The 16,503-nt window shown below is 47.5% G+C and overlaps 1 protein-coding gene across 6 annotated transcripts in view; it reads right to left on the bottom strand.

Moving 5' to 3' along the window:
- The window catches only part of SEMA6A (semaphorin 6A), a 116,793-nt gene extending 107,916 nt beyond the window's left edge, over window positions 1–8,877 (bottom strand). For 5 of the 6 annotated variants that reach the window (XM_072860455.1, XM_072860459.1, XM_072860457.1 and 2 more), the window contains exon 1: window positions 8,317–8,877. The gene's annotated coding sequence lies outside the window, so the exon portion shown is untranslated. Of the gene's footprint in view, window positions 1–6,410; window positions 6,496–8,316 lie in introns of those variants that run through there. The other variant, XM_072860456.1, reaches the window with a different exon arrangement.
- Between the last annotated feature and the right edge of the window lie 7,626 nt (window positions 8,878–16,503).

Here is a 16,503-nt window from a genome sequence, read left to right as displayed (position 1 = left end):
GAGTATGCAAAAGCCAGACTATAAAAGAGAAACTTCCATACTATGTGAGAGTATAAAATAACAAATACAGATTTTCTGTGCATCTACCAGCAAACAAAAGCTTTGTCATCTTTAAAATTCATGTGAAATTCTTGGACTTTAATTTGTTCAATTGATAGGGCTCCTGGGGGTCAATTACAAATAACAGGCACGTGTTCTCAATCTGCTTGTTGATCTCACTTGAAAAATTGACAGGACTGGGTAGTAAAGTCCCAAGCTGACGCTTTAAAACTCACCTTTGAATGCAAGCTAACCATCTGAAGGTAAAAAAGTGGCTAATTTTCCAGATTAGTTCCAATTATACTGAATTCTTTAATCTAAACTGCACAGCTTTTAACATGATTTTTTGCTTGATGTGGATATTCAAGGCTTTTTTTTTTGTGAACAGAAGATACGTAGCAAGCTTATCTGTGCAAGAACCAAATTGCTTTATTAGAACTGGAGGGAAATCACTTAATTCTGGAGACACTGTAATGTAAAGTGCAGAAGAAATGGCATTTAAATACTTGCTAAAACATGTGGCTTACTCCTGCTCACACAGAAGTGATGAAAATTTTTTCTCAATGGGAAGGGAAAAAGGAGACCACAATATGCTTAGTGAAAGATGTTTGTGCATTATTTTATATTATGCATAACTGACAAAACAATTAATATTCAGCACCACATTGACAAGTCAGTCTTCCAGCTACTTTCATGTTAGACCTATTTACTACTTTACCATTTTTCTCATTTGTCAAAAAAGATATTTCTGACTACTCAGCTCCAGGCTTCTGAAAGTATGCATGTTTTAATGCTGAATTTGTGAAGATATTGAAACATTATTAAAAAAAATACTGCCAATGCCAACACAGTGTTGAAAGAGCACTAGTTCTGTCTGAAAAAAAGTTTACTTCCCCTTTTCTACTTTGTAATTCAAGCTGCTCTGCAGCTAACAAAAGGGTACGTGTTGTCATTTTATTAAATTTAAGGTAACAATAAACATTAACTCAGTCTCAAACATGACGTCATGCTGTATGTAGCTAGGTTAAAAGAGAATGTAAAACAAATTACCTGGATTGCTTAGGAAACCCTAAATGCCCTAATTTACCCAACCATTTATCAGTAGAACTAATGAAAAGCCTTTCTTGCTCTTGCAATGGGTAAAGGTAGCCATTAGTCTCTGAAGTGTACAATTTTACCAGCAAGACAAAACAAAAAGCTAATCTTGGGAGTAAATATCAGCTGGACGTTCACATAATAAGGTCCAGTGAGACATATCCAGAAGTTTCCTCTTTTAATCCAACTCTGAATAATGTTGGAGGCTGTTCTCTGTTCCTTCAGAGCTCTACTACTGCCAAAATAACTGCAAGGCTTGCAAGTCCAAGTATATCTCAAGCCTTTCCCAAGGCACCCCAACACTATCTGAGGCACTGAAACTATGGCAACCGAATAAGAAAGCAGCTTCCATGATTAATAGATGAAGATCCCAGCGACAGTGCCTAGCTAGGCCATAATTCAGGAATGCAGGAGGAATTAGCATAGAATCCATCTCAATCTACCAATAAAAAGTAGATTTCGAAAAGCATCAACAAAACAGCAATTTTTTCTCTGCTAAAAAAAAATATTCTATAGAACTATAAACTGTTCAAATTCTCATTAACATTTCAATGAACGGCTGCCTCGAGTGCAAGTAATGGATAAATGTTCATGAACAATGGTGAAGGAACCAACATAGCAAATTTCCCATCTGACTATCAAAGCCATACGTAGGAATACTCAATATATAGAACATCTGACTGAAGCTGAGCAGGCAGAGATAAGAAAGTAGAAATAATGTTTGCTGCAGTCAGGAATATATTTGGACACAGTTTTTCCTATTGTGTTGGGGATTCATATAAGAGAATACTTTTTCCATCCGCTGAACTGGAACACCTGACCATATCTATTATAAACTCCACACATTTTCATTACTACAAGGCCCTGTGAGTCTGTCAGGGTCATTGCAAAATTGATGAGCATTAGGAATACCTTTTTTTTAAGCGCATAATCAAACTTCCACTATTATCTCCAGTAAAAATACTAGTATTATAGTCCTCATCCACTAGATGGTCTCAGACTAAGGTGAAAGGGCATAATAAAAATATTCTTTATTTCTTTCCACTTTCATAAACATTAAGTTTTCACTAAAGGCAATTGGCTTTTTTTGCCCGTATCACACAAAGGGTATAACCCTGCAGTAAAGGCACGGCTTTACCTGGGGAGGGTGAGGAAGAAGGAGCCAAAGGCTTCCCATACCAAGAACAGCACACATGCTGCCATGTCGCACGGTGTGCTGCAATGGTGTGCATCTGCCCCCAGACGCTCTTTAATTTCACCATTACATGAATGTTGTAAAACTATATTTCTGTAGAATGTTCCTCAGTAGCAGTTTTGCCAGTAGCTAAAAAAGAACCAAAATGGCATGGGGTAGTCCATGATATGTGAATTTCAAGTATCTAGTATAATTACTCTATGTAGAAATGCCTATTATTAACAATACTTTTAAAAGAAAGGTCATCACTGAATGTAGTGAATTACCATATGTCTTCACTCTAGAGATACAGCAACTGGCAGTTCTGTTAATAGCTGGTTTATCTACTTCATTTTACATCTCTATTTCAGCCACTAAAGATACACTTTGGGGCTTGGGGAAAAATCCCTTTCAAACAGAAATGACTCTGTATTCACGTAGAGCATAGTACACCCCTCCTTTTGCCTGATAAATAACTACAGTTCTATACTGGGAAAGACTTCAAGAGGTTTTGCAGCGAATTATGGAATAATTCGTGTTGGGTTTTTCTCATTTTCTTCTTCCTTTTCTGAAAGCTGTTTTTTTTTAAAAAAAGTGATATCTACTTCCTTTTTTAATTAAACTATAGCTGGAGTGAAACTTTAGATTTCAGAGGGCATAAGTCTGGTAGCCTCATTTATGTTCATCTGGTGCATGAAAGCTGATAATATGATCATTTTATGGGGGGAGGCATAGATCTGTCATCCCCTTCCCTGTTTCCAGTGGCCCCACTATTAACTGTTAGCAGCCTTTATAAGTCTGAAGCAACAAAAACTGGAAATGCATCTATGCCTGTCTTTCAATGAACCCCTCCTAAGACTTCCAGAATACCCTGATGTTGTAGGTGTATCCCTCTCTTCTATTTTTTCTCCCCCCCTCAGTTCCCATACCACATTTAATTTTGAATCCTTTCACATCTTCCAGCTGCTAAAATAGGATAGGCAAACAAGCAGCTTGGAAACTCCAGAAGACACGCAATATGTATAATTATAACACAGTAGGTGGCACTCTTCCCTTTAAATCCTAAAGCAGTGCCTTGGAGCTGTGCTGCCATACTTGCCATGTTGCAATCAAGACCCAAAACCAAAGCATCGTTCACCACGGACAATTAAAGATCCCTTAACACTGTATAAACGTGAACATTCAGTTATTTCCATGGCCATAGGTAATGGTTTAGTTGTCTCACAAGACGGCACGTAAAGAAAATAAAGACATGCAAACTCCCGTCTGCCAAGTTTGCACTTGAACTGGGGAAGTCCACTTCTGCCTTCACAGAACCCTACACACATCTAAGCTGTTCCTCACTCAAGAGACTAGTGCGACAGGCCAAAAATAAAAATATTCCTATAGAAAGGTGTCAGGCTCAGTCCCAGGCTTTCCCCCAGCTGCTTGTTTCTGCCTTTGAACACTGTTCATGGTTGCCGTATGCTGCTGACCAGCAGTGGACTCCATGCTACCACTGACTGTATCTTACTGCCAAAATGATCTCTGTGTATGCCTCACCCACCTCAGAGTAACCCTGATACAGAGAATTAATGAGCACGAAATGCTCAAACGGTCACCAGTAAAAAGCATTGCTTATTCCTTTTATTTTTCTGTTGCCCCGTCAAGACAAAGCTTGTCACAATTTGTCAGGCGCGACTTACTCCATAACACGCAGACCTAGGTCTGACTTAACGCTGACGGTCGATCCAGAGTGAATGTACTCGCACCACAGCTTCAGGTCCTCACCAAGTATTGATTCCCAACAGAGAACAGTATTTTCAGATTGGGGCCTAACCATTAAAAAAAAAGTCCCTATTTAAGTAATATTTCAGCAACTGCCTTTACTCTCAGAAAATTACTCAGGCAAGCAAGGCTTCGCTGGGTGAGCAAAGCTTACTTGGGTGAGTGAGACTAGGAAGGATATGGGCTAAAGATTTACCTCCTCAATAAATGAAGAGTAGGAGGTAAAATACTGCAGCATCTGTATCAAATTAGGATAGTGAAAACTTCTGTTTTAGTACAGTTCAACTTTTGTCTAGTGTATGCTGCATCTAATAGAGTTGAATGGTATTTTCCAGAATTTACCCAGTTGTTTGTTTTCAGTGCTCTGCTATAGTGTATGGGAATCAGGTACTATACACAAAACATTTGTTTGGGTAGTACAACAATGTGTTCTTGCAAACAAGTTGGATGCGAGGCATGTATTAGCTCAGGTCAATTTAATCCTAAAACATTTTATGTCTCCCCTGCTGTAAACCATGTGAACTCCTTTCATGTGTATTTATGTATGGCTCTTCAAAACAAGATGACAAATTTCCCCTTCCCTTCACAAAACATGCACAAGCAAGTTCACAATCACCTACTTCCTTTTTAATGCAAACAGTTCTAGTCTGGATTTATCACAGGTCATTAATTTGATCTCTCTCCTTTTCTTTTTCTTTTTTTTTTTCTTTTCAAAAATTCAATGAAGGCAACTCCTCATCCTTAGCCTGACCTACCTCGTTCTTCAGTCTTAAACTCCGAAACTGCAATCCTCTATTTACAAACGTTAAGAGGGGACTATGGCTAATACTCCCTTTCATCTTCAAGTAGCTAGAGATGCTAGCTAGTCGTGTTTCTCATAGATGTTAGTGCCTAATATTTTTTTGGTTCAAGTAGTATGAGTTCTGTTTATAAGGTTGGTTTTGCCATTAAGTAAGAATATGCAGTTTTAATGTAGACTAATTGAGAATACAGAGAACATCTGTGACCATATGATTCACCTTCCCTGAAAGTATTCACCCATGCTTCAAGCATTTGATTCCTACTACATCAAAAGCCAATGTTGCAAATGTACTTTACAGTATTACTTACTATTTAAAAATTCTTTTAGCATTCAGACAGAAACCTCATCTGGGCATTCTGCTCCTGAACTAAACTGCCATGAAAGCCAGAGATTTTCTCCAGTGAAGAGTGGTGGAGAACAAAGATCAACGTTTTTGTGCATAGGAAATTGTTTGGCTTTACAGAGAGTTAGTATATATTCTCTTTATCTTATATCTTATGAGAAGCTACCATATTAAAACCAGGTTCCTTTTAGATAAAATTACACCCTAGGCAGTGAAATGCCTTGGCAACTGTACTTTTTTTTAAGAGTGACAAACCCTCCTGATCTTACTGAAGCTAGTATTTGCTTTCAACCACGTACAAGGCAATTCCGTAAAGAAAGGGGTTTCCTGGAGCAGACCCAAACTTCCTCACAATACACTAGATTAGTCTCATTAAAAAAAAAAAACCCAGAAGCTAACCAGAGCAAGATCATTTTGCTTTTCTGGTCTGAAAACAAATGGCAAAGGAAGCCCAAACATGATAACAGCTGCATAAATCTTACTCTGAGAGAAATGCCACAGACTCCTCAAAATCTCTGTTGAGTTCTGTGATTAAAAGAGCCTGACTCTGCTGGACTTTCTCAGGTTCATGCCAAAGGATTTGCCTGCCAAGCAAAGATTACTTGCATGAGAATGGCTCACTAGATGACACTTAGATTAAATGAATGCAAACCAAAAGCAGTCACTGAACTAATTTTTGCAAAGACAGTGGGAAAATCACGCCTCTAGCTACTATCTGTGAGGTTAGCTTAATAATTAAGATCGTTGCTGCATGATACTAAACAAAAGTTAGCAGAATCTATGTCAAATAATAAGCCACCGCATGCAGCCCTGTGACAGAAAATGGTTGTGGAGATTTAGCTCTTCGTTATTTACAACACCTGCAAGCCGTGTGTGCCCCTTTGGAAGACCAAGCATTCACCTTGCAGAGTCTTTTTAAAGAATTAGCGTCTTTTACAGTTTATCACAGAGCTGACTAAAGCCTTTATTTTTGCCGTTCTACTAGTGAAATAATTTCTGTCTACAGCAGCCAGAGATCCGCGCTGCACAGACGCTGGCACAAACGCGCATGTTTACAAACTTCAGAAGCAGCAATTAGCTCAGGAGAGGAACAGGAGAACAAATTTCCCTCTGAACAAGCGGTCAAGGTTAGAAAAAAGACACAGCCATTTGCCGAAGGAAAACCCAGCAGTTACCGCCTTGCGACTCACCCTGGGAAGAGCCAGGCAGGACAGAGGCAGTGGCGGCGGGCAGAAGAGCATCTCCGCTGCGACTGACCGGGCTCCAGCCTCAGCCCCACTGCCCCCGCCAGCCCCCCACCCGCACGCCGGCCGGAGCCACCCCCGGGAAACGCCTCCCTCGGGCAGGAAGGAAGGAAGGAAGGAAGGGGCGGTGGGACGGCCGAGCCCTCGCAAGAAGCAGGTACTCCACGCGTGATGAAGGAGACCCAAACTTTTCGCCGCCCTCCCCGGCGGCGGAGCGCGGGGCGGTGCTGACCCTCAGCCGGCCCCAGGGGCTGCCGGAGCCGCCGCCCCCCGTGCCTCGGCTCCGCGTCCCCGCGCTCGGCCGGCGGGAGCACGGCCCGGGGGTCGTGCGGGCTCCCGCTCATGCGGGGCCGCAGCCACGGCTGCTAAGACACGTTGCCCTCAGCTGGGAGCCTTCCCTGCCCCTGCATACACGGGGACGGGGTGTGTATGCGTGTGGGGGGAAATCCCTCCCCTCCTCGGCATCCTTTCCCCTCAGCAGCATCCTGTCCCCGCTTCAGCATCCCTCCCCACCTCAGCATCAGCGGCACGAAGGCGCCCCGCTCCCAGCCCCCGCCCGGCCTCCCCGCCAGCCCCGGGGCTCCCCGGCGGCGCGGGCCGGGCGCCGGGCGCCGCGCCGCCGGCCCGCAGCCCCTCTGGGAGGGCTGGCCGAACAGAAACTCCTTTGTGCCGGCCGGCCCTGTTATTCCCCCTCAGAAAAACTTTCTCTTTTCCGCCGTTTCACCCGGCTCCCCCGGAGCCGGAGGGAGGAGAGAGGGGCTGAAGGAGCGGCAGGGCGCGGGCGGCGGGAGAGGAGCTGGGCTGCCCCGCGGTGCTCCTGCCCGCCGGGCTGTCCTGAGGGGTCCGGTCTCCCCCGGGCTCGGCGCCGGGGCCAGCCCGCTTGCCTGCGCTCACCAGCCGGCGAGAAGCGGCTGGCACAGTCACCGGCCCGCGGGCAGAGGCTGGCGGCGCCCGGCAGAAAGGGGCGGGGAGCAGCCCTGCCCGAGAGCCACCCTTCTCGCCGGGGCTGCGGGAGGGCAGCCGGCACCCCCCTCCGCCGGGGCCGGGGGCAAGGCGGCCGCTGTCCGCGGGGGTGGGCGGGGAGGGGAGCCCGCGGCCACAGCCCACGATCGCGAACAAAGCCCGCGGCAGCGCCGGGGGCTGCGCCGCGGAAGAAGTTTCCTCCGTTCCCGGCCCCTTCCTCCAAAACGCAACGCCAGCCTTGAAAAAAAATTTCAAATAATAATAATAAAAGAAATTAAATCAACCGCAACCAAACTACCCGCATGGCAGAGCGGACACCGCGGGGTTACGCCTCTGCACGGGGAGCCCACATCGTCCCTGTAACAAAGACACCCCCCCGGCCCAGCTCCACACGGCGCCCGGCGGCCCCGGGGCGAGCGGGCGCGGCCCCGGCCCCAGCCCCGCCGGCGGCGTCCCGCGGCCGCCCGGCTCCCCGCGGGGCCCCGCCGGGCGCGACCCGCTGCCGCCGGCCCGCTGCGAGCAGGGCTCGGGGCTGGCGAGGCGGAGAGGAGCCCGAGCACCGCGCATGCAAGCCGTGCCAGGGGGCTAAGGGAGGAAGGCTAACACGCTAAGCAGTTGGGGGGGGTAGAAAAAGAAGGAAAAAAGAAAAGAAAGGCGAAGCCACGAGATGCCTGGAAAGTGGCAACAGCAAGCGCAGCGTGTGCACTTTGCAGGCGGCTCTTCTCCTCCTCCCTAGGCGCTGCAAACGCTGTCGAGACAGAAAGCAGCAGCCAGCCTTAAACCACACACCATCCTCGCTCCTCCCGAGCCTGCCGGGGCGACGCGGGAGCGTTCCTTTCCGAGCAACCCCAAAACATCAGATAGGGATATGGACGGGGGAGTACTGTACCTTTTCGGTGCATGTATCTAGGCAGCTAGAGGACAGAACTAGCTGATGTAGTGTCCCATTTAGTAATCCATTTAAGGGGATCTCTCTGGGAAACTGGAGCCACTCTCTCCTTTGCAATCCTTTGTCATTACTACATGTGTGCTTTCCGGGGGATGGAATATTTAATATTTCTACTTTTTGAATTGCAAATGCAATTTGTTCATTTCCAATGATGGGCGAAAAGAGGGGAGGGAACAGGGAGAATAAAAAGAAAAAAAAAGGCGTTAGCAACTCCTCTCCAGACCCAAATTCCACTACGGTTCCACTCCAGTAAGTCCCCTTCAGTCGCGCCTCGGGAGGTAAGTCATTTCGGGGTCTCCTCCTGCTCCCTCTCTACCAAAAGTGCTCCCGCTGCGACGGCTGCTTCAGGAAAACTCCTAGGCTGGAGGCACTCGCCGTGCCACGGCAGGAAAGCGCAGTCGCTCCTCGCCCCGGGCTGCCGGGCATTGGACTGTGCGCGGCGAGGACTGGGGAGCCGCTGTCTCCCGCTGCCTGCCGCTGCCTGCGCTGCCTGCCGCTGCCTGCTGCCCGCGCTGCCCGCGCTGCCCGCGCTGCCCTGCCTCCCCTCGGCGCCCGCCGCCCGCCTCCTGCCCCTGGGACGCGGCTCCGCCGGCGGAGGCGGAGACAAAGCCCGGACTGGACCGCGGCGGGCGGGCGGACGGGCGCGCCCCGCGCCCCGCCCCTCTTCTCGCCCCGCCCGCCGCGACAGGCGGGGCACGTGCCCGGCAGCCCCGCCCCGCCGGGCGGTGGGCGGTGCCTCCGAGGGGGCGGTGCTAGCGGGGGGCGGGGCCTCGGCGGCGCCGGGTGGGGCGGGGCGGGGGTCGCCGAGTCCCGGGGTGGGGGGTGGGGGGGGGGAGCTCTGCCGGTGGTGGGAGGGCGTCTGCCGGCTCCCGTGCTCTGCCGGCTCCCGTGCTCTGCCGGCGGGGGGGCTCTGCCGGCTCCCGTGCTCTCTGCCGGCGGCGCTGCTGCCAGCGACGCCTCCCCGCCGGCGCGGGGCCGGTGCTGAGCGTCACCGGGCTTATGTCGGGCAGGTGCAAGCGGCGGGCACCCGCCGCCCCCGGCCCCCGCCCGTCCCCCGGAGCTGCCGCCGCCTCCGACCATCACAGTCGTTCCGCGCCCGCAGGGCGCTGAGAGGCGGCGGGGGGCGCGAAGCCGGGCGTGCGGAGACGCCCACGAGCGGCCAGAGGAGCCCGGAGCGCCCGCGGCGGCGGCGGGGGCACGGTGCCGGGCAGCCGCCCGCAGCTCCCCGGGGGACGCACCGTTCCTCCGCGGGCTGCGGGCGCGGCAGCAGGGGCCGCTGCGGAGCCCGGGGCGGCGGCGGGGCCCCGCGCACGCTGCCGCCTGGCAGAGAGCGCAAGGCCGGGCCGGGCCGTGTCCCCCGGGCGCATCCCCGGGGGGAGCGGGGACGGGGGCCACAGCTGGCGGCTGGCGCAGGTCTCGGCCGTCCGCTCGCCTTCCTTTCCCCCTTCCCTCCGCCCAAATCCCGCTTCGGTGGTCGCTCGCTGCGCTAATCCCCGTCTCGGAGCCGATCCAGCCAGGGGCAGGAGCGGGCGGCGCTAATACATTAATCCCCCTCTCCCCGGCTCCGCGCCGAGGCCCCCCACCGCCGCCGCCGGTAATCCCCCCGGCCCGGCCCCGGTGCGGCGAGGCGATGCGGGGGCTGTGCCGGGGACGGCTCCCCACCGGCCGCGCACGGGGGCTGGGCCGCCCGCCCCGGCCCTCGGCCGCTTCCCCCGCCCCGCCGCCGCCGCGGTCCCGGGAGGTGCTGCGGGGCCGCCCGCCTCGCAGACCCCGCCGCGGCCGGGCGGAGCTCAGCCGCTGCCCGCGGGCGCGGCCGCCGCGGGGCCCGAGCCGGCCGCCCGTGGGTCCGCCCCTTCGCGCCCGTGGGGCGCCCCCCGCGCCCCGCTGACCTCTCAGAGAATCGGGGTCGGACGGACAAGCTGGGGGAGCGGACTACGAGCTAAACCCGACAAAATAGCCCAAAGTCGGTGAGGTGGAAATCCGCGAGCCCGTTTCTTCAGCGGCGGCATCCAATTCCTCAAGTTTTAGCAGTAATTTCCACCCTCTAGATCTCGCCGGAGTAACGCTGCAAGGAGAGCCTCTAGTTCTTTCAGCGCGAAGGTATCTAGTTTCCAGAGGATTCATTTACATGTGCAATTGCTTTAACATGATTTATACTTTTTTTTTTTTTTCCAGACCAGATAAGTGAAAAGACAGACTGCAACTAGGGGATTTGCTGTCAGGCCACGAAGTGTGGCATTAAAATTAAAATAATTACTTGTTTATGACAGCTGTTTTTCTGCCTTTTATTTCCAGATAATGAAAGGACTCTGAGAAATTGGTTTTGGTTCGGTATTTGATTTGGGATCTAAAATTACACACACAGTCATTCAATTTCTAGTTGTTAGATTACAAGGGAAAACATTCATCTGTATCAAGGAAAAGTTTCTTCTTTCCTTTCAGACAGTTTAAACTGAATGTGTACTTAGGGTAATTTTCTAACCAGAGGAACTGAGACTTAATATATATTTTCTTTCTTTCCCTGAAAATCTAAAACAGAAACAAGTTCTGCACCAGGCAGAATAATTGCTGGGGACAGATAAATTTTAGTGAAACAAACTTACCCCAGATCTGAAAGCAATTAGAGAAACTGAACGGGTACAAATAATTTCTGGGTACTCAAGCGTGTGTCAGGGGGGTAAACCAGATGAACGTACCTTGATTTGCCAAGACCCCTAACCCCATTTCCACAAAGAGGCCCCCGATCATCTCATGGTACTTCTTCCTCTGTCAGGAAACTAGAAGAGAGACTGAACGCAGTCAGGATTTGCGGGAAATACCCATTCAACAATACCAAAGGCTGACATTCAATCATTACATTATGCTCAATCACTACATATGTTCTGAGGTGTTCAAAACTTCCACTGACTTTGTTGTGGGTTTGAACTGTAAGCAGATCTAGATTGGGCCCTTACTGTGTACTTCAGATACTTCACAAATATTTCCACAATACTGAATGGTTTATTTTACACTTGCATTTCTTCATTAATCAAAAAAGGCTCTCTGACAGAGAACATTTTTCCTCCCAATATTTAGGGTTTTGAAAAATACAGACCAGATTTTTATATTATGAAAGTTCTGCAAGACGCACAAAGCACGAAAAAATCCTATTTTCCAGACACTGGTACTAGCTAAGGCATCAGCTGCTAGAAGTTTTATATTCAGGTTCTTTTACAAAAGTGTTTTCCATTCATCCACTTTCTTTCTCTGTCTTTAATTTCCAAGCCTGCACTGCCTAATTTCTTCACTTAAATCACACATTGTGGCCCTTTTTCATTTAGCCTTCTGCCAAAACAAAAGTCAGCTCCTCTGTCCTTCATTTCCTTACTGCTGCTTCTGCTCTTAACTTTCCAGAATCGATCTGCAAAATCAGACGTGTCTTCATGGCTTAAAAAAACACCCTCTTTCCTTTTACCTGACTCCCTGTTCCCTTTCTCTGTACCCAATCCAGTAAACCGTTCTGCTCATCTTTTCTCTCCCACAAACTTTTTAGGCTGTTTTCGTGGAACTTTAATATCAATCTCAATTCTCCATGCTGTCAGATTTTCTGAAAACAGAGACACAACCTTATTTGTTTTGCCTGGACTACTTAACAACTGTGGGCCACTCACACTGGCTTGGGGAAGTCCCTTGTTGATGGGAAAAGACATATTTTTTCACTGGCTGCTTTTTGGCAGCTGCAGAGGTAGTAGGGTGCAGTGGGTTTTCCAGTCAGGAATTCTTGGTGAGGTCTCCATGGAGCTGTGCATTTTAAAAGCCTTATCTGAACAATTCACACAAGCTACAGAGTAGTTCTCCAACTCACTCCAACCCCTCTCCAGGGTAGGTCTCTACCAAAGACTTGACTTGAGTTCGCATGAAAATGTTACCTCTACCCCTCCTTCCTGATTACATACGAAATACGTTGACATGAAGTTCATGGGACAACCTGCCTGTAAGAGAGAAGGGCACTTGGGTCTCCTTCACTGGCAGCAGCTGACCCTTTCAGTTGGGTTGTGTGAAGCGCAATGCCAATTGGCATGCTGAGCCGCACACTGTATACGTATATACACTTTCTACTCTACCAACTTCCCAGAGCCATGTGATTGTAGGAGCAGCACCCCATTAGAGACAGTTCGGAGGAGCTGGGATACTGCAGGGGTGCAATGGGACCTTGTCATTGGGCGCATCCCTGATGTATCTTCCTACATCAGAATAACCTGTGCAAAGTTCCCCGATTTCTGTATCAGTTGTTATTGTTAGAGTCGGTTCAGTTCATTCTTGCCCCTATTTCAAAGGTTCAAAGTGCAGCAGAGTTTTACATTGACAAGAAACCACACACAAGAGTGGCAGAGCTGAGGATTTTGACAGCTGTCTGAGAAACACTAGGAGGTTTTGCCCCAAGGAAGATGCAAGATGGTTTTGATGTCCAGGAGATACTCGAAACTTGTAATCTTAGGAAGGATTGTAACTCCTTTTTCCCCTCTCCCATTCTGGCATCAGAGGGGATACCTTTACCTGTGGGGATGTATCTCACCACAAATAAAAGCAAAATGTTTGGTGCAGGGACATCTTAATATAAAGAACTGTTGACTTCTTTAATCTTACAGCAATAGTGAAAGCTCATCAAACTGTAAATATGATTTTTGTCAAGGCAACATTATTGAATGCCTGGCAAAGCAATTACTCCTACACAGAGAAAAATAAGGTCTTTCTTTTAATCGCTTCAGAGGAATTCACCAAACTCAGCTGTACTCTGAAAATGTGGTTGAAAGTGGGCAGGTTTTTAATCAGCACATAGCTGTTCTTTGGCACACTGCAGCTAAAGGAAAGAAGACTCCTAAAAACCAGCACAGGCCCAATTCTTAGTCTCTTAACATAAAACGGCAACAGGTCTTTTGCCCAGTTAGCTCCTGCAGAGTCAGGCTCATAGTTTAAAATTATGAGTGCTAGACATTTTACAAACCGCTGTAAACATATAAAATGAGATTAGATTAAGAACAGGTAGGCCATGAGTTTCCTCCATGGATGTGATTTTTAATGGTTGGTGAATCCCTGCAAAATTCCTTCTGTAGCTGAGGACCTTACTAGAAATGCCACATATTTAGGTTGCTGGATGGCATATATGGATTTGCTTTTCTTAATCACTTTGTTCACACATCTTCCAAATGGATACCCAGATGACCATAGGCTGACCTGGCATGTGCTAAGCAGGGGCACGCAAAGTATTCAAAATTCAGGAAAGTAGTTTGAAATGTTCACTAGAAATACCAGGTACTCCACTGAAGTATTTGCGTCTGCCTGGGAACCCAAAGGGAGTCTCTCTGTGCCAATTCTGTGCAGGTTGGTCTTTACAACTACGGAGGATTTTGGAAGGCAAACAAGGCTGCGGAGCAGATGTTTTATGCAGGAGGCTGCCCTGGTCAGCCCCTGCTGTACTGTGCCAGAAAAATCAGCAGAAATTCATGTTGCGCTGTGAGCAACATTCACATGTCACTGTGTCATCTAGTTCCCAGAAGAGGAGAGTGTTACATGATGGTGAAATAAGCAGAGAATACTGTGGATAGCGGCTGGACCATATGGTGAAGGGAGTGGTTCCCTGTTAAAAAACCAAAACAACAGAGCATGGAAGATCAATATGGGAAAGTGATGTAGAATTTAACAGTTGTGAAAACCAACAGAAATGTTCAGAGATTCATTATCAAATTACTCTAAACACACATGGGCCAGATCCTCCTCTGGTGTAAATTAACATAATCTTATTAATGTTAGTGTATCCATATTGATTTTACCTGCTGATGATCTGGTTTGTAAAATTTTGCCAAGAAGGGAGTGTATGGTAATTTTTAACTAACCTATAGAGCTCCACAACAGGAGTATAACTGATTTGTTGTATTCCATAGGCCGTTGTTTAAGTCACTAGAAAAATTATTTGCTATTGAACTCTTATCGGATTTTCCATAAAGGGAAGCTTACTTTCTTCTCACATTGGATGTTGATGTTCTCACATTAGTCTCTTCTAGTTAGAGTCTCTGAGAGGAAAATTAATCAGAAACTGTAGAGAGAGCATCTTGAAGAGAGTTTTCAGGGTTTCTTTCCCATTAGTTTTATTATGGAAGAAGACTGTGTGCTCCTCAGTTACTCCATGGTGGTTTAGTTTCAAGTATTGTGCTCTACATTTTCAGCTGACTATTTCAGAAATTCGCTCCCCCACCAGCTTTTCCAGCATTGTGCTTAGATGTTGCACCCTTTTTGAGTACAGTGAGGAACTGAACAGAATAAAATATGTCTCTCAGCTGCTGTTTCTCTTTATATGATTAAGGTTTGACACTAACTACTGAGTTGTTTGGACAGCAAGCAAAGAAGTGTAGAGGGACTCTCTGAAAACGTGCAAAATATATTTTGATTGGACAGTTGAGTCAAATTCATACAGTTTTCTTGGGGTAAATCCTCTGTTCTCATCAGGACTCTGTAAAATCAGGGGCTTGATCAAGGGGTTAAGGAAAACAGTGAGAAAAGAGATTTATTTTGGCTTTGCCTGTGTTCTCACAGTGGATAAATATGGTCCAAAGTGAACCATTGCAGTGGCTCCCAAAAAAGCAATGAACATTTCGGATCTAGATGGGGAACTAAGTGTAAAATTATCATAATTGAAAAGACAGCCCTGAAAGAAGTCAATGTTATAAGAAAAATGTTTTAAATACAATTACAGCATCAAACTGAGAGGAAATCCAATTTTAAATAATAATAAGTGGTTAGTTTAATAAGTCAAAATCATTGCTTTTAGTGTCCCTTCAGCTGAACTGAGCCCTTAGGAACACTCAGTAAGTGGAATTGCCAGGCAATACAATATTACCAAAGAGAAACCTTTAATGGTTTCAGTATCTGAAAGAAAGAGGCTTTATTCCATCCTCCTCCCCAACACACACACACTTTAATTCATAACATTAAATCTCATCCAGCTGACTTCTTTTTTTTTTTTAACCCTTAAATTGATGGCAGTGGGAAGAAAAAAAGGGTCTGTGACTGACAGACAAAAAAAAAAAAGAGGAAGGAGAAGAACAGAGGGGAAAAGAGCAGCCAAGACAAAATGGAAGAGACAAGGAGAAGGCTCCAGCTGAGAAAATTTGTGAAGCAGAGTGTGCAGTGGGGGAGAGGGAGGGAAACCAGAGAGAAGTGATTGGGGAAAGGAGAAAGGAAGAAGTAGGACCAAAGAGAGAGATGAAAGCAAATAGTCTCTATGTGAAGCAAAAGATTAGTGAGATATAATAAAGCAACGTAGGAAAAATGGGATTGGTTAAAACTTGACAAATGAGCAGCTGATGGAAAATGATCTTTCAGTCAGGTTTTATCCTTTGATCCTGTGAGATTACTGAATTAAAACAACAAGAAATGAGATGCTGAGTTGCTCTAGGTTTACACTTGCTTTTAAACAATATGAATATTTTTACATACTAAAGGAGAAATTATGTCAAACACATTATGGCCTGCTAAGATACAGAAGAGTGACTGAAAATGTGTTGAAAGACATGACAAAGTATTTGGGAAGAAAAGAGCATGTCCTGCTTTTGACAAAGCAGTTTTCATCAGTGTCAGTCACCTCCCCACACAGCCTGATGAGCTATTTGTACCTAATTATCTGTGGAAAAAGTGACATGGGATAGCCAGGAAATAACAGTGCTCCTGGACACAGGTTGGATGGTGGATCAGTCTAGAAAGGCGGCAGGGCGACCAGTGGCTATCATCACCAGGTGGGCTGGCTGGAGTTCATCTCCTCTTGGCTCATGCCTCTGAGCAAGGCAAAAACAGGAGGCGAGTGGAAACACATCTCTCTCATGCTCCCTGTGCACCTGCCCTCACCAAGGGCGAGTTAATATACCTGGTGTCTGACGGGGAAGAGCAGAAAATTATTCTTCTCCAAGGGAGGATGTGGGATGAGCTGTCAGTTTGTAGCACAGTGTGGCTTTTATGGGATACAGTGGGGAATTGGCAGTGGGAAGTTGATGGGGTCTTTTCAGTGATTTCTGAGTATGATTTATCTAGCAAAGATGTTATTCAGGAAAAAGAGCTGAAATGGATATTTTCCTTTGTCTGCTTGTCCATAATTCT

Source organism: Ciconia boyciana, chromosome 4, assembly GCF_034638445.1.
Source record: "Ciconia boyciana chromosome 4, ASM3463844v1, whole genome shotgun sequence".
NCBI classification, from domain to species: Eukaryota; Metazoa; Chordata; class Aves; order Ciconiiformes; family Ciconiidae; genus Ciconia; species Ciconia boyciana.
The sequence above is the reverse complement of the archived record's forward strand: the minus strand, read 5'-3'. Positions and strand labels throughout refer to the sequence as shown.